We start from the raw sequence: 19,808 nt of genomic DNA, 5'->3' as shown, positions 1-19,808 counted from the left end.
TGGGACAGTGTCAAACGCCTTGCACAGGTCCCAGTAAATGACATCTGTTGCTTTTCCCATGTCAACCAGCGCTGTAGCTTCGTCGTAGAAGGCCACTAAATGAGTCAGGCATGACTTACCCCTAGTGAAGCCCTGCTGGCTGTCACCAACCACTTGGTTATTTTTATGTGCCTTGGTACAGCTGCCAGGAGAATCTGTTCCATGATTTTACCTGGCACAGACCTTAAGGCTGACTGGTCTAGAGTTCCCCTGACTGATCTCTAGAGTTGTCTCTGGTTCCTTTTTTAAAGATGGGAGTTATGTTCCCCCTTTTCCAATCTGAGGGAACCTCACCAGACTGCCAGGACTTCTCAGATAGGATGGCCAGTGGCCCGGCAACTTCAGCTGCCAGTCCCTTCAGGACCCGCGGATGTATCTCATCAGGTCCCATGGACTTGCCTTGCTGGCTCAAACTCCATTTCTGCCTAGTGTCAGATGGAGCAGCCTTTGCTTTGCGGTCTGAATTTGCAGACATACTATTTGTTTAATTTGGGATGAAAAAGAAGTAATTTGGTTTTGGTGCTCTTCATAGCACTGAGCCTTTTTTCTTCAGATCTCAACGGGCAGTATCTGGACTGCAGAGGATTCACAATGACGTTCTTTGGTTCTGTCACTGAATGGGTGGCTGGTTGCTACTTCTCTTGGTATGGATGAGGAATAAAGTAGCGACTGGTGGGAATGTTCCTCTTGGGAAACTAGATGACACCTAAGCAGGAAGTTGTCGTGTCTGACTATGTTTTTGCTGGCAGTTTGCTTGGCAGTTTGCAGGAGGATTATCCATGGAGACTGGAAGGAAGTGTAGGAAGCAAAAACAAGCCTGTTCAGCTGGACAGAGACCAAGCAGGGGAGAAGCATCTTGACCTAAACCATGAGAAAACTTAGTGCAGAATCTTCTCCGGAAGTACGGCAACACTTAAGGGAAATGTCGTCTTGAATGTGTGTGTCAGATGAAGTGAAACAAAAACCTGAATGTACGCGTCCTCCCTCTCCTGTGCCGCTGACTGCTGACAGGGAAGATGAGAGCAGTTCCCGTTCGAGGTCTGTGATGTCTCACAGGATTTTGGAAATGAGCACACAGCCCCAGTCTGGGAGACTTTTCTCCTCCCCTGTTTCAGAGTCAGGCTGTTGAGCTGCCATGGCAATCCGTGACGGAGAACTGCTCAGTGTGGAGAAGGGTTTCTGAATCACGCTGTATAGGATGAATAAGTGCTACTGTTGTCCATCCAGCTTTGAGCATCCTAAAATCACTGCTCATGAGCTGTGGGTTATGTGAACCTCATTACTTAGTGGTTCTTCGTGACAGATGGTTGGAGTGGAACTTGCGTTTCAGGAGTCAGATCCAAATTTCCATGGAAGAAGCTGCTGAGGAGTGAAGGGGCTTGTTAGATTGTTTCTTCATTTCTGTAATTGTTTTTTTTAATCTTTGTGAAAGTGCTGTCCTCCCTCTGGATTTTCATACAACTTTTGGCATTGAAAATTCCCGGTGATCCTCACTGTGCTTTACAGAGACCAGAATATAGATCCGTTCAAAGAGCACATCCTAGTAACACTCAGAATTTGTCCATGTGTCACCAGTACTCGTGTAGAGCTGGGGGCCTAGAGGCCTTTCCAGACTTTCAGGGTAGAACTCTGCCTCCTAATTCCCTTCCATTACCTTTGTCTTTGGCTCACGAGATGAGGAAGGCGGCCGGAAATCTCTAGGATTTATGCAAGGCTCAAGTAACAAAACTGTAAAACCAGAGCTCTCAGTATCACATTAGAAACCTGCCCTCAAAATTCAAACTGGCCAGAGATGCAGGTACACCCAGCCAGGCCATGGCAAGCAAATAGTGCTCCGGGATGGATGGGTGGATGGATTTGGAGGAGGAATGGGTTGCTCATGTGGCAGTTAAAGATGTGGAAGGGAACTAACAAGGGTCAAGAATGTGTCCCCTCGGGTGAGTGGGGAAAATTACGTGGGATCGGTGGATCCACAGTTGCTGCAGGTCCCCGTGCAAGGGATTCGTGAGCGTGGCTGTTAGAAAGCGACCCTCCCAGAAGGCACACGGTCTGGGAGCCGACTGACTGTCCAGGCACTAGTTCTGAGTGTTCATATCCAGAGTTCTCTCGATCTCCACTCTTCGTGGCAGTGAAGACGCAGGCGAGCCAGTCCAGCAAAAAACCACCGGCTTCAATAAACCGATGTTCTACCCTCCTGCACCGCACCCCCTCCGGTGTCTCACCGGCATCCCAATCCCAGATGTTCCGCGCTCCAAATTCTGGATCCCCAGGAAGCAAGGCCATCACAGGTACCAATTGCCTTTCTACCATCGACTTTCTTAACTGCTTAGTGTCCAATCCTGCCCTGGGTTGGCGTTTGACTCTTCTTGCACTCCTTTTGCCCCATCCATGACTGTCCCAGAAAAGCTGCTCCCAGAAGCAGTTGAGGGGATTAGATCCTTTGGCATGTTATAAATAAAATGTTACATCAAGAGTAGGTCTTCATAACCTCTTCCCAGTGACAAGTTGGGCGGTTTAAGCATCATCCTAACCACGGGGTACAAAAGACCCTGTTTCAAATCCTGGTGTCACAAACTGAGGAGAGTTTCCTGACAAGAACTGGTGTACTGGCTTGTCAGGTGTGGGGCGATTTTGTCTGATTTTCAGCTTTATTTGGCATTTAGTGTTGTGTTTCCCTCAAGGTGATGTTTTCAGGGCTAGGCCTGTGCCTGTGGAAGTGAAATGGGATACAGGTGTTTTCACAGTGTTCCACCTCCCATCGAGAGATAACCACCAGCAGCAAAATTAATGGTGCAGAACCATTAGGGAGATGTTAGAAGCCTCAAGTTAAGATTGATCCTTCCTGTTTCCTCCTTCCAAACAAGATCAAACCTCAAAAAAAAAAGATATTTTAAAAAAAGCAAAGAGCATTGAAAAATAACTATTAATAAATAGGATGTGAGACATAGCATTCATATGTCCAGGCAGTAGGGAATCACTCTCTTAAGCCTGTGGGGTTGATTGGTACATATTCCATGTCCGTATAGAAGGGCTGGTTAATCAGCTGGTGTTCAGACACCCCTGCAATGTCTGGCAGGGACAGATGCTGACCAAGGATGCTTTTTGTTAGATGACACACACACATCTGCAGCTACCAGTGCTGCAGCGTGAGTCTGGAGATTCCATATTGCTACTGCACCCCTTAAACATTTCCATGATTTTAGTACTGACTGGAGGTCCAAGTCCCAACCAAGTTAGGAGTTAAAGCTGAGACACTTTTTCATTATTTGCTTGAACTTGCAAAAATTGCTTCCAGTTTTACATCTCTTATAAAAAAGTGGAAAAACTGGGAGCCTTCCTAGGTCAGAGGGCAGATCCATGTGAGCAGTAACTGAGAGATGGTTTTTGTAACGGCACTTCTTTCCACTCACTTCTCTAATCAAAAAATTTATCAGTAACTTCAGTAAAAACTTTGAGCTGTTCTCTTCCTGTATGGAGGAAGGAATCGCACAATGCTTGAGCCTGGCAGACTGATCTTCCAGAAACGACATTACTCTGGGGTCCTACCCTGTCCAGCTGGTGGCAGCATTTCCATGGTAGCTTTCAAGGCAGCGTCTTGTCCAAAATGACCTTGAGCGGCTTCTTGAATTTTTGGTACAAATGCATTGACCATAACGCCTGTCAGGAAGATGGTCTCCAGAAGGGCTGCCTCCCAAGTGCTGTGCTTCGAGGTGTTCCCCATGGGCCTGGATAATACCAGAGGTGGTGGAGTGCCTCTCTGCTGACAGTGTTTGCTCAGACGCTTAGTGGAGTGGCGCTTACTTTGTCCATACAGATAATTTTGCTTTGCGTGCCGAAAGGTCAGGTGGAAAGGCAGAAAGATAAAGAGAGAAAACTTGTATCAGCTGTCCTCTCTTGTGTGGGAAGGACACAGTAAGACCAAGGAGATGCATTAAACCGTTTTTTTTCTTATTGCCACACTTGGCAAAAAAAAAATAATAATAAAAGATGGGTAGGGGATAAAGACAAAACTACCATGCAGATTTTTTCCAAACATTTTTGGAGACCTCCAACTCGCTTCCACTTGTGACGTAAGCCAGGATTTGAACTTGGTTCTCTTGGGGGGGTAGGTTGGCCTAATCCATTTTGTTATGGTCTCTCTTTTCTCACTGTGTCATCTGATTTTCTCGTTACCTAAGCGCTCTCATTGTTATTATCTAGCAAGGGGGCTGGCCTAGATAATGTCTTCAGTTCCTTTTCAGCCCTGTTTTATGTGATTCTGATTAGATCACCAAGTTTTCCTGTTCTGCATTTTAGAGAATCAGGAATGCAGTAGATTGAGAATTTAAGAAGCCTGCTCAGGACTTGAAAAGGGACTGGCTAGACCAAAAGTCACGGGCCGGGAGCTTTGTGCAGATCTTTTCTAGCTCAGCAGACATCAAGCCCAAGTGCTCGAGCACAGGGAGGCTGCGCAGCTGCAGGGAGCAATTAAAGTCATGGCAGCAGTTCCGAGCACTCCAGGTGGTCTGCGGAAATACGTAGTGAAATAATGTTCTGATACCGATTTTCCACAGTCCCTGTCACTCCTCAATGAAAGAATCCTCCCTGTAGAATTCCCTCGCTGCTGAGCCCAGCAGAGCCTTGCTAAGCCGTGGTCAGATGAACCCGCTGGGTGACAGTGAGCTCCATGAATGAGTCCATGTATGGGAAGAGTCTGTGCAGCGTAGATAGATGCATTAATTTGTCCGGTTCACCTTTCATTTTATTTATTTCTACTTTATCCTTTGAATCACCACAGTAAATACATTTGCCCCAGATATTGCAAAGCTGGCCGAAGTGAGACGGGACCTCACACGGTTTGTACTCCTGAACTTGTGCTGAGGGGCAGCAGCTTGAGAAGGGTGGGAAGCTCCTCAGCTCTGCTGCACGGTGACGTTCCCAGACACTCTTGGAAGGCAGAGAGGGCTGGAGGATCTCCCGTAGCTTTGCCAGACATCATGGGCAGGCTCTGACACAGCCCCTGAGCCCTCCACTTGGGTCATACAGGGAAGGTTACTGGGAAGGGAACGCGGGTTACTGGGAAGCCCAGGGAGAGCTGGCGTAGGGCTTCTGTGGGTGACACACTGCGTATTGTGACGAAGAGCTGGTTTCGATCTGCAGACCTGGTCACCTGTGCCAGAGACTTTAAGGGCTGCTTATTGCCTTGAGGAAGAGTAAGATAAGGGTTGGGTTTTTTTGCAGGGGAGGAAGCCATGACCCTTCTGGTTCAGTCAGGACTGGTGTTCATGGGCTCCCTAAGAGCCAATCCAGGCCACCTCAGCCAGAAGGCATTCAAGACAAATACCTACCTGTTATCCCTTCAATGAATCTGGCCCATTTGCCTCCAAAACGAGGTATTTGACCTTTCTGCTGTATTCAGGGTATGCAATTACGTGGCACAGGAGCATATTGTCTTGCCTCCTGTCTGTGTGCTTCTGCCTCCTGTATTGACCAGTCACCATCCCTGCTTTGTTCTCCACCCAGCAGATAGAGTGGAAGGCAAAGCGCAAAACAACTTTGAAGAAACAAACAGCAATTCGCAGAACTCCAGCGGTAAGTGTGTTCAGTTCCTCCTGCTCTCGCTTACTACGTCCCTCTCCAGAGCAGGATTCAGCTGTGGTTGGTGATGGGTTATGTATTTGGGTACCTGGGCTTCCAGGGGTGGTGCTGCCTTCTCGCTTCTCCCCAGGTTCCTGGCACTCCAAGCCTGTAAAAAAGGTTGTATCGGGATCCTGCTCCCAAGGTCCAGGTACTTCAGCGTAATTTTCAGTGGGGAGAAAGGATAATATGGATGGAGATAAAGCAGTAGTTGTACTTTGTGCATCATTTGCTCCTTACAGAGCAAAGCCATTTGCTATGAACAAGACAAGTCTGAAGACTGAATACAACAGCAGTTTGCATATTACAGTGATGCTAAACCTGGCAGTTTATTTACACGTCCCTGTAACCAGAGTCCGGCTGTTGGTGAGGTCACGGCGTACCAGATGTGTAGATGTGGGATGAAAATGCATGTGCTAGAAGGAATTAAAATGTACTCCAAATGTGGAATTTCCTTTAAGTCTAGGTGGTGGTAACTAAACATGACCGCTGGCCTTGACAATTTTCTTTGGGTACACCATTTATATGATACCTTTACAAACAGATTTTTATCCTGCCAATGTATCCCCCTGCCATAAAGTGGGACGCTGCCATTCTTTTATGCTCCCTAAATGGAGCATAAGAGACAGACCAAATGAAATGGAATTTTGGCATCTTGGTGTAGAGATTAATAACAAGCAAACAGAAAAGGCTGATGTCCCTCCATTCCCCAAGCATGAGTACCAAAACTCGTGGGGTTCTCAATGCTGCTAGCTGGAATGGACAGCTAAGGGAAGGGATTTCTCGCTGGAGCCGGTTACACAGCATCTGCTGGGGGGGGTTCTGTCTGTCTCTGAAGGAAATAAGGGGCTTTCTGGAACCAAGGAATGGTGTTGGAAGACCCACATGCAGTAGCAGAGTGGGTGATAGTAAATGGGAAAACAAAGTTGTTTGTTACTGAATTACTGAGTGTTCTGTTTCGGGGAACAATTCTGTACTAATCCAAGCATTCACCACAATTGCAGCTGTTCATTCGGGGACAGAAAAACCTAAAGAAAAGAGGTGTAAGCAGAACCCATCAGGTGAGCTTGTCTCTCTGTTTCAGGCCTTTGTACTCTTTAGTCCTGTTCCACTCGGGTAATAGCAGCCAGGAGTCCTTAGGGGCTGGCCAACTCCAGCCAGCCCAGCCAGGCTGGTAGACGTGAGGCAGCACAGCGACTTCACCGGCTGCCCAGGGTTACCAGCCTCACTTGCTGCTCTGAAAGTGGCCACTTGCCTCTCAGCAGGTCTGCTCCTCATGTCTTGTCTTCTGCGGGTGGTATGAGGGGTTTGTCTGAAGCGTTTCAAAGCCTTGAAGTGCACGTCTTTAGATGCCAATAAACCGTCCGGGTTCCTGACTCCTCTAGCATCCTTTGAAAGCAGCAGCCTTAGATTGTTCCTTTTTTATTCCTGTCAAGCCCTGTATAGCCTACAGAGGAAGGACAGAATTATCTTCTTTCATGTCACAGCTTGTCACTAAAGCCAAGAAAGCTGCATCGCAAAACCTTCTGGCTGCAAACCTCCTCCGGTTAAGTTTTGCAGGAGGGGAAATGAACCTGTAGCATGGGAGGGGGCCTGGGAACCACTGGCAGGAAGCACACACGAGGGAAGAGTGGTTGTACTGAGCAGAACAAGACTTTAGTTCTGTCTAACCTGCTACTAAATACTGACCCATTGTTGCTGTGACGCATCTCACAGATTCTCCCTCTCATCTCCTTGTACCAGCTCACATCACAACTCATCTTTCTAAATCTGTTTCTATCTGAACTGCCAGCGTTTAAAGCACATGAGTAAAAGCTCGCAGTAAAAATCATAACAAAGCCAGAAGTTGTTACGGATTGATTAGTGAGTTTTATACAATTCGCTTGTCTTATTTTATTGTAAGAAGTGTCTCTGTCTGCACCACATGTATGGCCAGTTTATTTTAGTGGCTTAGCCTAGGGCCTGGCAGGCTGCAGGGGACTTGCAAGGTGCTCACCTGAACTTTTGTGTAAGCCTGGAAACCTGAGGAACCCAAGTGAGCTGCTGTGAACTGCTTTGAGGAGAGTTGGGCTCTGGTTGGAAGCACTGCTTTTCTGCGTTAAGCAGCGGGCAAGCTCCTCAAAACCAGACTGGTGCATGGGGATGTATAAACTCCTTCCTTTTTCCCCTTCCCTTATCTGTCCCTCTTTCTCTTTTCTTCCCCAGCCCTGTTTTACCCCTTGACTCTATCTTCGTGCTGCTGCCTGTGTGTCCCATTCAGTGCTCTCTTCCAGCTCTTGCACCAAGCCCGTTCTCTTTTTTCTTCATGTTCTCAGGAATCAGTCGAAATGTTCTCAGTGATAGCAGCCAGAGTGAGCATCACCATGTCACCCTGTGAGTGTCACTGGTGTTGAGGGAGGCCATGCAAAGCCCTGCAGGCATCTACAGGTTTGGGTGTCCAAGCAGATCTCTCAATAACTTCATTTTTGAAGAGATGACATGTCCTTACCTCACCATTTTCTTTCTCCCCATGGCTGTGTTTCAGCAGTTGGGACGAGCTCCATGAGGCTGAGTGTTCCTGTGGGTGATGCGAACCCTTGGGAGTAATTCTGGCATTGTCGGCTTGTCCTCTGTTGTGCTTCAGCCAGCAGATTGCGCCCAGGCGGGCAAGCAGCTGGTGATAATGTGGTTGAGGATGACAGAAGGAAGGATGCTTCCGTCCTCCCCGCTCCCATCTGCTGCTTCCCACCCAACTCCTGCTGCTGTGAAGAGTAGCCCTCAGGTTTGGGAGGTAGATGTAGATCCCAGCTGAGCAGCCTGAGAGCTATGTAGCTTGGCTTTGTTCAGTGCTTGAGTCCCTGTACCGTTTCCTCTTTGTGGATCAGAGTTTTGTGTCACAGGCTCAGTTACAGCGACAGCAAACAGAGCAGCAGGATGTTTTTTAGGCCACCCAGCCTGAAGAGCACATGAAGCTCTTTTCCTGTGTCACCAGCCTGACTTGCAGTGCCAGGGGCCGCTTCATGTCTGCAGTGAGGGGGAGGACAAGCAGAGCGGGAAGGTCATCAGCTAACGCCACCAGAAATAGACTTGGCTGTGATGCTGTAGGAAATGGGATGACTAGAACGGAAAATGTTGGATTTCAGATGCCTCTTCCCTATGCATTCCCTATTGCATCCAGTTCTGGAGCCCACAGTACAACAAGGACATGGGTCTGCTGGAGTGGGTCCAGAGGAAGGCCACAAAGAGGAGGACTGGAGAACCTCTGCTGTGAGGACAGGCTGAGGGAGCTGGGGTTGTTCAGCTGGAGAAGAGAAGGCTCCGGGGTGACCTAATAGCCCCTGCCAGCCCATGGAAGGGGCTGCAGGGGAGCGGCAGAAGGGCTTTTTACAGGGGCCTGGAGTGAAAGGACAAGGGGCAATGGCCTGAAACTGCAAGAGGGCAGATATAGATTAGATAAAGGGAAGAAATTCTTCCCCATGAGAGCGGTGAGGCACTGGCATAGGTTGGCCAAGGAGGCTGTGGATGCCCCATCCCTGGAGGTGTCCAAGGCCAGGCTGGACGGGGCTTGGAGCAACCTGGGCTGGTGGCAGAGAAGTGTCCCTGCCCACAGCAGGGGGGTTGGAATGAGATGATCTTCAGGGTCCCTTCCAACCTGAACCATTCTGTGATTCTATGACTCCCTGATTCTCTGGTTCTGTGCACAACCCCAACCCTCGTCACAGTGGACGCAGGTATTTGTGTAACCTGGCATCTTACTGCCCAGCTGTGAGGCAGGTGCTGCTTCACGGCTGTGTTGAGCCCTCCCCTCCACCTGGTGGAGGATCCATCTCCCACCAGGGCGTGATGGAATCCCGGGGTAGATGGAGAAGGACTGTGTAGCTGTCGTCCGCCTTATTAATGGGAAAGAGTCTCTCTTAAACTTCTTTTTTGATGAAACCGGCAAGTTTCACAGCACTTGAAAAATCGCGTCTGTTAAAATGTGTGGATTGCTTCCTTGTGCAGAGGTCCCAAGTCGCGTGAAGCTTTTGATGGTTCAGTGAGGTCCAGAAAACATGACATAACCTGATCCTGATCGTTGGAAATGGCTCGTTGCGGTGCCTAAGTTGAGTCTCTCTTAAACTTCTTTTTTGATGAAACCGGCAAGTTTCACAGCACTTGAAAAATCGCGTCTGTTAAAATGTGTGGATTGCTTCCTTGTGCAGAGGTCCCAAGTCGCGTGAAGCTTTTGATGGTTCAGTGAGGTCCAGAAAACATGACATAACCTGATCCTGATCGTTGGAAATGGCTCGTTGCGGTGCCTAAGTTGTCAATCATCTAACGTGCTGGAAAGCTGCTTTCAAGAAAATACTCCTTGGTGGTGGTCGTTTTGCTGACTCTTGCTATGTGCAGGGGGTTTCTGTCATAAAATCCTCAAGAGGCCAAACTATATTTGAAGGCCAGCTTGTGAAATACTCCTCCTGAAAAAGCCTGAGATTATCAGCCTGAGCACGGGAAGGAGAAAGCCCCAGAAAGGGGCAAATTCCTTGTGTGTAACCACACGTGGTGCTCCCCAGGCTTTAGGATCTCTCCGTTGTCTCACTTGTCTGACTTCAGAAAGCCTCAGAGGCAATGTCTGTCTCTTACTTAGTGGTACCCAGCCTTGATCTGTTGGTTTGGATGCTCTGGGTGATCCCTTAGTAAAATGCAGAATTTGCAGTTAGACTACCTGTAGGCTTAGAAGGCTGAAGGAAATTGTGAGACTTCAAGAAGCAAAAAAAAAACAAAACAAAGCAAAAAGGGAAAAGAAAGCTACTTAGTTTAGCTGCCTTAAAACACAGCCATCAAAAGGGAAAACTAGTTGAAATCGGCACTGTTTGTTGATGTCTAAACTTGTTAGATGTTATGAATGGAAAGGAGACAACGTTTAAAATAATGTAGGGAATTGGGAAATATTTTTGACTTTGAAGGTTGATTTAAGCTGTATAAATATGTCTCAATTTCATCTACTGCATTCGGTAACTATTACTGTCATAAGTTCCAGTGGAACAAGTTTTAGCATTTACAGTTTTTAAAATGCCAGTGCTTTTCTTTCGTATTTCCACAAGGAAGCTTTTCTTTCCCGCAGTGTTTATTTCAGACTGAGTAGAGGGGCAAGGGAAATATCTTCTTTTTTGAATCAATTCATGCTAAGCTGAGGCGAGATTGAGACCAAAAAAAAAAAAGCCTTAAGTTCCTCCTTTACATTTAGAAGTAAAAAAAAATTGGGAAAGACTGAGAAGTGCCACTTCTCAAAATTTAAAGGGCATAGGACTAAATTTTAAATATGCACATAGTGGGATTTTCAGAAATGACAGATTTATTAGTCTGTCATTTCCTGATCTCACATGCTGTATTTCTTTGTAGCCAATCAGTTCTAAGTGCAAAACATTTTCCAATACTGCAGATTATTTTCCTGTGTATGCAGCACATCTAAGATGGTTATATTTAGCTAGTGAAAATGTACATAAGCAGCATCCTACAATATATTCTGGTTCCTAATTCCCATCCAGTTGTAGCATGGAACTATTTCAAGCAGAAGGATAATTAGAAATGTCTTGTTCGCCACTTGCCACATAAAGCCAGTGTTTTTCGCATGTGTTAAACAGGGCAGTCTCTTAAACAGAAATAGGTGGGGTGTCTGTCTTGCTTAGCAGCTGAGCAGAACCAACCTTCAGCTTTATGGAAAGCGGTGAAGAGGCAGAGGGCAAATCAGCGTTCCGCTCGTGGTTGAAATGTCCTCTGAAGCTTTGTTGGGTGGTGATGGGAGCAGATGTGATGTCTGCTGGCGTCTCCTGTGCAAATCTTGAGTTGCCACTCTTGCCCGTAGCGCACCCAGACTGGACTGCTGCCATTTGGCTACTGCCAAATTTCTGTCCAAAAATGCTGGGTTGCGCTGGAGGTGCAGGTGATCGTGGTGCACGTACAGGAGGATTCAGCTAAGGTGTGTTCCGAGCACTAGGATCTTCCTTCGCTATTGTTGTGCTCTTTCTGTGTAGTCCTCTGGTGATACAGCCCCTCTGGCTGGGTTTCCTCGGGGAAGACGTGACTTTTAGGCCAGGATTTTTTGGTGAGTGAGCGCAGCTTTGATGCTTGGGGCATAAAAATTGTTGGTTGTTGGTTACAGGCAGATATTAGCACAGCAGCCTCCTGAGACGTACGCGACTGTCTTACAGGTTACATCAGCCAGACTGAAGCGCAAAATGCAAATCCCATTCCAGTGGTTCATCTCTTGGTAAATCTCTTTTCTCATCTGTGGGTTGGTTTGCGAATGGTACAAGCTACTACTGCTGCCTTTACATTGAGTTGAGAGGTCCAAGCCTGCTAATAATTGAGTTTGAGGAGTGAGGAAAAGGGAGATTAGTTGTTACGTTAGCTCCTGCGCTGTCGTAACTGAGCTGGGCAGGTAACGCTGATGGTGGGGCAACAGAATTGCACGTGCCTAGAACTGTGATTTTCAAAGCAGCCTGAAAAAGGTGTGCCCAAATGGAGGATTACCATCTGCGTGCACTTCTCACCATTAGAACAAGGGTAACATAGGAAGAGGCTTCAGTTAAGAAAATTGCTTTGCTCTGTCACATAAATAAGAGTCACTGTGTCCACTGGGCGTTGGCACAGAATTGAGGTTCCTGGGAATGAGCTGTTCATTTTTGGTGCTGCAATCATTTAAGTTGTTCCAGACTTGTCACTCTGAACAGGCAACGTGTCGACAGGAAGAGAGATATCTGCGTTAAAATAACCACCCGGCAGCAAGTCTCTGTGGGTGATACCCTACCAGATACTGAAGAGCCCTGGGACACCAGGCAGGACATGGGGACAAAACTTATAAAAGACTGAGGTGATGAGAGCGTGAGCAGTCAGCAAAACTGGGGACAAAGAACTGGTGACACGAGCTGTGGATTGCAGGCTTCAGGCACAGATACTGTGCTGGGCTGGGCAGAAGAACACAACTCCTGTTTCAGTTTTGTGTGGAGAATCCATGGAGTGAAAGATTAGCAAGGCCCCAGAGCAAGTGGAATTAGTATTAATCATTCCAACTGCGACACTTCCTTCACTCTTCTCGGAGTGGCTTTAGTGGAAATGACTGTGCTGAGGCAGAGGCGTTGCAGTGCATGGGGAACAAAATGGGCCAGAATATAAAGACCAGAAAAATCCCAACAGTCTTTCTTTACTTAAAATACCACAGCAGCAATGTTTAGCAAGTGACTTGAACTCTTGTTGCCGACCGATGATGGTTTTTACATGTGGAGGAAGTCAAGCGTAATGGTATTACGTTAGCACCCAGAGACTACGTTGAGTACTCCCTGCCGTGTGTTAAGTGGTGTAGGCCACTGCGTGTGCTGCGTGCCTCTTCCACATTCTTGGGGGATGATAAAATGTTGGAGTGTGGCCCTCAAAAGCTTACTCACCTCTGGGGTGATGAAAGAGCCCTTTAAAGCCTGAAGCTGTGGGACGGTGCAGCGAGCATCCATGTGTTCACTGCATGAGTGCACTGCTTCCCAAAGCAGGGACAGAGAGCACAAATGGGGAAAGCAAAGGTACCTAGAGGGGCCTGTCCTGTTCAGCTGCTCGGGAGGACCAGACTAGGACTCTATTTCAGTGAAACTCTTCCTCCAGACACAGACCTCATCAGCTGCAAACAGCACTCTTTGTGCAAGGTGAAGTGACAGCGATGTGCTAAGCGATCAGTGGTGTCCTGGTGCCATGCAAACCCTTTCCCTAGCACTGTCTATTCATGTCTTTGCCAAGCATCATCCACGCCTTCATTCTTTACCGGATGGCCCTGCCAGCTGAAGCCCCCTCCGACAGCTCAGGTCCTCATCGTGGTGAAATACTTAGTGCAGAGGCTCACTGTGCCTGACCTATGCAGTTAAAGAGTTAAATTTTCCTTCCAAGCAAACCAGTCCAGGTCTGTCAGCCCTGAGAGCCTTGTTCACCCATGTGTCAATTCCTAAGTTTAGACCTGAGGCTGTTCTGTAAATGCACGGAGTTGAGGACTGAATATTTAACACTAATGGTCTCTTCCCCTCTGCAGGGGTTGGACGCTAAAGGACCTTACCAGGAGACTGTAGGAAACTGTACAGGTTCTGAGGTGCTGAGAATCACGGCTTCTGCTCCCGTGCACTGCAGGCTGGCTGGAGACAGCCCCTGGTTGGCCAAAGGCTCATTGAGCATCCAGGGTTTCCGTGCCTTTCAGCTACACCTTAAAGAGAGGCAATCTGCAAGGTGTGCTTGACAGAAAACATGTATTCATACCCTCAGCCCAGGGTAACAGGCGCTCCTTGGCCATACGCAAGGGTGTGCCCACCGTGCTTCTCCTTCTCAGCTTCAGGCCAAGGAAGCTGCACGATGGATGCAGGAATTTGCATCTGGGGCCCCCCAAAAAACATTTGCAGAGCATTTCTTGCCCCCTTAGCTTTTCTTCTGCTGGCCCTCCTCACTTGCCTGTTCCTATTACTGTAACGTAGGATGTGTGTAAAAATCTCTGGACATTTCAAAATGCAAAGGGAAGGTGCAGATTCTTAGCCATGAGAAACTTGGCAAGTCATTTAATAGAGAAAATTCACAGCTGGACATGTAATTTGTGGTAAAAGGAGACCCCCATCCTGCCACAGTTAAATCTGGATAAGGATGAGTGAGCTGATAGGCAGAGCTGTGTAGCGTGCAGCGAGGTCTCTGCCAGTCTCAATATTTAAATCTCTTTCTTTTTTGCAGAAACTGCAAGTCCCCTGATTTCAAATCCTTTCCCGCTTTTGCAAAGTAAGTGTGATGGATGTCTGCGGTGTGCTAAGGTGGGGACTTCCACCCTACAGCCATGCTGGCCTGCCCTCTTAGCGTTTTTCTTGAATAAATGTTGTGGGGTTTTTTATTATGAGTCCAGGCAACAGAGAACAAAATGTGGCTCTGGTTTCAGCCTTAAAGGCAACCGAAATCCTTCGGGGTGTTTCTGTGCAGCTGCTGGACCATTCAGACTCAGTCACAGGCTTCTGGGAGTTAAGTTTTGTGAAATACGCCAGTAATACGTGTCCTGAGAGACCCAGTGTTTGAAGACTGAAAATGGAGCCGTGTTTAAGTTACATTAACACGTAGGAAGACTTGTCTTGATAGCTCTAAACACCTTTGCAGAGACAATTCCTGAGAGAACCGATGAGAGACGGGAGCCCAGGGCACGGTGGGGAGCAGGCGGGAGGGGCAGGAGAGCAGGTCTGGGCAGATGCAGGTGGTCTTGGCTTGAGATTCTGCCCCGTGTCCTCAACGCTTTCAGCGGCGTGTGTGGGTACTGCTTGGCTTGTGTCTGGCTGTTCATGTTGATATTCTCTGCGCCAACCTCGTAATCCAGGGCTGCTGCGCCTTGATGTAGGAGAGTCCCGAGTGCTGTGCCCTGAGCGTGGCCACGGTGGCGGAGGACACGTGTTCTTTCTCTCTGAGCATGAAGTGAGAGCTTTATTCAGAACAGGAGAGTTCACGTTGGAAGAGAAATCAAATTAGCACTAACAAATTTTAACAGCCGTGATGCATTTGGGGCTCCCCTTTTTAAAGCCTGTTTCATAGCACCTTCTCTATGTAGCACCTCTTTTATGGGCTGAGATGGGTGGGAGTTCTGTTTGCAAGAAAATTGCACTTATGTTGGTGTGTGATGGCCCTTTTTAGGAATGGTTCTGCTGATTCTGATGTATTGTTTCATCAGTTTGTGACAAAAGTATGGGAAGATGCACTTACAGCGCTATTAAATCTCAAGCACGTGGAAACATAGGGCAGAAACACTGAGGCATTTCCCTTACAGTTCTTCTGCATTTGTTTTTCATCAAAACGTGGACCGAAGTGTTGAAATGTGGGATTTTTTCTGTTGAGGAGAGAGCTGCCTGGGGGCCTGCTCCCTGCGCTGCCATCAGTCGTTGAGCTGGCTGCTGGGTTTCGCTCGTGCTCGAGCAGCTCAGGGCATTTTCTCTTGAAACTTTCTGTTAAAAGCTCTCAACTCATGTTCGCTCCTGGCCTCAAACCAGGCTCTGCTGTTTTCTCTGGCTTAGATGTGGCAATGAGAGTTAGCATGGGAATTCAAGTGATTTATTTAACCTAAGCACAAACACTGTTATTTCTCTGTCTTGGCTTACACAGCCTGCTGCCTTACTCTGGAGCCTTGTTCACTGGGTAATATATAAAGCACTAATAAAAGTGTCTAATAATAGCCCCGGGGAAAGAGGTTTTAAATTGTGCAACCAACTGTGAGTGTTAGTTCTGTGTGGCTCAAGAGACTAAGGAGGCTTCAGCAGCTGCTGGTGCTTTAGGTTTCTCTAAAGGTGTTTTCAGAGAGTACCACCAGAAAGGGTGGCAATGTGGTAACATGGCTTGTTCAGGATGAAGAGGGACCTGGCTCACAAAGGAGGCCAATTTCTCCGGACAAGGATGCTTTTGAGGAGAAGGAGAGCTTTGGGTCAGAAGCCAACACCCAGTGCACCACAAATGTCTCTTCTTTCTGGGATGGAGAGCTCTTTGTTGCTTGATAGGAAAGTGAAATGCCATTGCTTGGGGATCTGAGTCTCCAAGAGCTTGCAGGTGGCTGCTGGAAGTGCCCTGGGGCTGTGTGTTTGCAGGTCCAGTGGCACTGCTTGCCTGCAGCGCATTTTCTTGTGCTCTCCACTGCACAACCCCTCTAGGTTGGGGGAAAACTCGGGAATGAGAGTCAGACTGCACCGATTTCAGGTGGCAGTCAGACTGCACCGATTTCAGGGTAGCTCTTTCCTGCTGGCAAACAGGACGTGTTCAGAGTGATTCAGGATATGATTTAGTGGTCATGGTAGTATTGGGTGGATGGTTGGACTCAATGATCTTGGAGGTCTTTTCCAGCGTTAATGATGCTGTGATTTCCTCCTCCTTCCCAGTTTTCCCGTATTTTGCCTTAGAAGAGCTGTTCAGAGTCAGGATCCTGGCTCAGCACAGTGCAATCCTCAAGTTGCTGGAGAGAGGACGGCAGCGCTGCTCCAGAGGCGGCCACCTCCAAGCACTGGGCTCACCTCTGCTGCAGGGCAGGCGGGGGAAGGAGCAGGAAGCGTGGCCACCACTAGCACGGCCCACGAGAAGAACCTGCTGGGTCCATGCTAAGAGCTCTGAGTGGAAAGGGACAGGCAGCGAGGAGGGAGGGACCGGAGGAAGGAGATGGAAGACGGTGGTGGGTGTCTGGGCAGCAGGGGAGCAGAGTAGGCGCTGCGCAGCCGGTCGCCTCTCATACGCTCTGTGTTGTACCCTCTCCGCTGCTTCTCTGATGCCGTGTGGACGGGTCTGGCCCACGCAACATTTGCCATTTCACGCACAGACTTTCTGCTGACACATTTAGGGTGCAGGGTTACGGGATGCTTCTGAGCATACAGCAAGGGAGCCAGAGAGACAGCAGGGCTAGCGTGGCATCCTGAACTTCTGAGAGTCCAGTTCAGGATTTTTTACCTTTTGGTGAAGACTTAAAGCCTGTTCCCACTCCTTCTGCAACAAAGCCTCTTGCATGCAGCTCAGCCATGTGGCAGAACGTGGAGGATGGGAGATGCCCAGAGCCTTGCTCTGCAAGGCAGCATCTGTCGGGTCAGGCAGAGCCATTTCCCTGTTGCTGCGCAGGGTCTCCAGCTTTTCCTGTTACTGCAGGGCCGTGCATCATGGCTGTGGCTCAGTATGAACCCATGGGAGAGCTCAAGATGTATTCTGCAGAAAGTACAACTGTCTGCGACCGCTGGCTCAGCCTTATGGCTGTGTGAAAAGATTGCTTTCTGGAGGGCAGAGGAACGATAACAGCCTGGCATTTCATCTTCTGAGACATTAAGCGAAGTGTGGGAACGCTGGGCTACAGGTTTAGACTTGAGCACTGCAAGATTTTAATAGCTTACTTGTTTATGTGGAGCTTTTGGAGGATGCACTAGTGGCATTGGGTACTAGAAAGGCCACAGTCTCCTACGTGCAAACTGCAAGAGCGACCAAAGCTCGAGATGTGGGGCTATGAAGGGGGAATACTCTGAAGGCAGCCCCGGTGAGCTCCCTGCCTGTCTGCTTCCACCTTTCGTGTCTGTGTCAGGTGAGCGTTGGGCTCCTTTCACACCCTCCCTTCCATCACCCAGCTGCTTTAGGTTGAGCAGTGGTGAGCTGTGGAAACAGAGGAGAGGAGGGAAAGCTTCGTAGGCAGCCTGGTGAATTTAACCTCCAGTCCCTTGAGATTTAAGTGTGAAGGAAGGTTGTGTGAGTGTGGCAGCTCTGCACACCCGCTGGGAGTCGGTGGGCCCTTGGGATGATGTAGCCCTTGTCCTGCACCGGCCTGGGAGGGTTCTGGGTGCCCTGGTTACAGGTGTGAACTGGAGTCCCAGCCTGCAGTCTGAGCAAGCCCAGTACACAGCAAGAGACCAGCTGGCACCAGCAGGTGTTTAGCATCTGCCCAGGGGAATGCAAATAGAGGAAGCTCGGAGAAAGCAGAGCACCCTCTTCCCCAGCCCACACCAAGGGAACAGAGCTAGAAAGTTCACAGCAGCTGCTGTTGCTGAGAGTCCCAAGCGAGAGCCAGGAGCCTCTCTGAGCATGTGGGGTGAACGGCTGTTCTTTTCTCATCAAAAGCAGGTACTGTTACTCCTGCCACAACTCCCACCTCCTCAGATGTGGAGCAGTGAGAATTGGTTCCTGAAAAGCAGCAAAGGGTTTGAGGAGGTGAGGGCGAAGATTTCCAGCGGCGTGAGACAGGCTGGCTGGGCAGTCCTGCTGCTGGCTGGAAGCCTCTGAGCCATTTCCGAGCTGACCACGTCGCTGCTCTTCCCCCTTTCCTCGTCCGTAAGGCCTCTCTTGGCCACCCAAAACAACTGGGGCTGCTGGGGAGCACAGTGTTCTCAGGGGGTTGGTGCCAGTAGCATTTCTTGTACCACCACCAGCAAAACCAAGAAGGAAAGGAGAGGTTCATTGATTGGAGCAGTTGTGGGAGGACCCTTGCTGAGCTCAGACCATCTAAGGAGGACAGATCCCTTCTGGGTGCTGTAAAGCTCAGTCTGAGCGAGGAAGAGGAGACCTCAAATTGCCCTTGGGAAGGCAGAGCAGAGGTCCTGCAGTGGTGGGGAGAGGGCTGAGATCCTGGGAGGGACAAGAGGGCACAAGTGTGGCTCAGGGGTGCACAGAGCAGATTCCACAACTTCTGCAGTTAACTCTAAGTCGCAAGCAGAAATCAAAGGGAAGGGGGAATTACTTGCTGTGTGTGCCAGCTCAGATGAGCAGCTCTTCTCTAGTGGCTTTTTTTCCTGGTTTGAGATACAGATTTCTTCTTTCTTCTCTGCGCCTTTCAGACTCCTCTCCCTCTTCTAGCACTGACACATGTCACCCCCCTTCCAGCCAGCCTGACTGTTCCCATCTCTCTGTGCTGTGCAGCATAAGGGGCTTAGAAGCTGAAATCTCAGAAAAAGGAGGGCTGAGAAACCGCTGGGAGGTAAAGGGCGTTCTTTCATTCCCACAGGGATTCTGTACATCCTCCAGAGCATCCTTTCCCACCTCGGGAAAGATTTTTGAATTGTTGGATGACTTTAAATTTAATTCATTTTCTGACTGTAGACATCTATGACTCTTTGTCTCAAAAAACCCCAATATTTTGGTGTTTTCAGAGTGTGAAAATAGTTTTTGGAAGTAGACAGTGGTTTTGTTTCCAGAGGTGGACATTTGTGTAGTGGAACAGAATCTGGAAATGGGATGAGAATCAACAGGATTTTTTCTGAGAAGAATCACAAATGAGAAATGTTTCAGAGTCACAGAGTGCACCCAGTACACAGTATGTTGTGGTGGCGGAGGGAGGAACTTGTGTTGAAGAACTGTGGAGACCGTGATAGTCACTGTGTGATGGATGGAGATGGGGAGAACCCAGGAAAGACTGGTAAGGAGTGAAGGGAGAGCTAGAAGACAGCATTAAAGTAGCTGAGAACGTAACAGGAGGAAGGTGAGACAAAATAAGCTGAGAAGCCCTGACTGCCTTTGGTGCTTCCCAGTAACTGAGCTTAGGGGAAGAGCTGTTCTGGCGGCTGCCTGGAAACCTGCTTCTGGGGGAATGTTGGGGTGTTTATACTTGTCTGGGAGCAGAGAGGAGTCCTTGGACTGGAGCACTGAAGAGTGGAGCGCTCCGCCTCCGCTTCCCCTGGCCAAGGTTGCTACGGGCAGAG

At 48.7% G+C, this 19,808-nt stretch overlaps 1 protein-coding gene across 1 annotated transcript in view; it reads left to right on the top strand.

Moving 5' to 3' along the window:
• Positions 1-5,552: 5,552 nt before the first annotated feature.
• ZNF618 (zinc finger protein 618) overlaps positions 5,553-19,808 on the top strand; it is a 24,266-nt gene continuing 10,010 nt past the window's right edge. The window contains 1 exon segment of the mRNA XM_009879424.1: positions 5,553-5,610. The gene's annotated coding sequence lies outside the window, so the exon portion shown is untranslated.

Source organism: Apaloderma vittatum, unplaced genomic scaffold (genome assembly GCF_000703405.1).
Source record: "Apaloderma vittatum isolate BGI_N311 unplaced genomic scaffold, ASM70340v1 scaffold18852, whole genome shotgun sequence".
Lineage (NCBI taxonomy): Eukaryota > Metazoa > Chordata > Aves > Trogoniformes > Trogonidae > Apaloderma > Apaloderma vittatum.
Note: the sequence above shows the minus strand (reverse complement) of the source record. Positions and strands in the feature narration are given on the sequence as shown.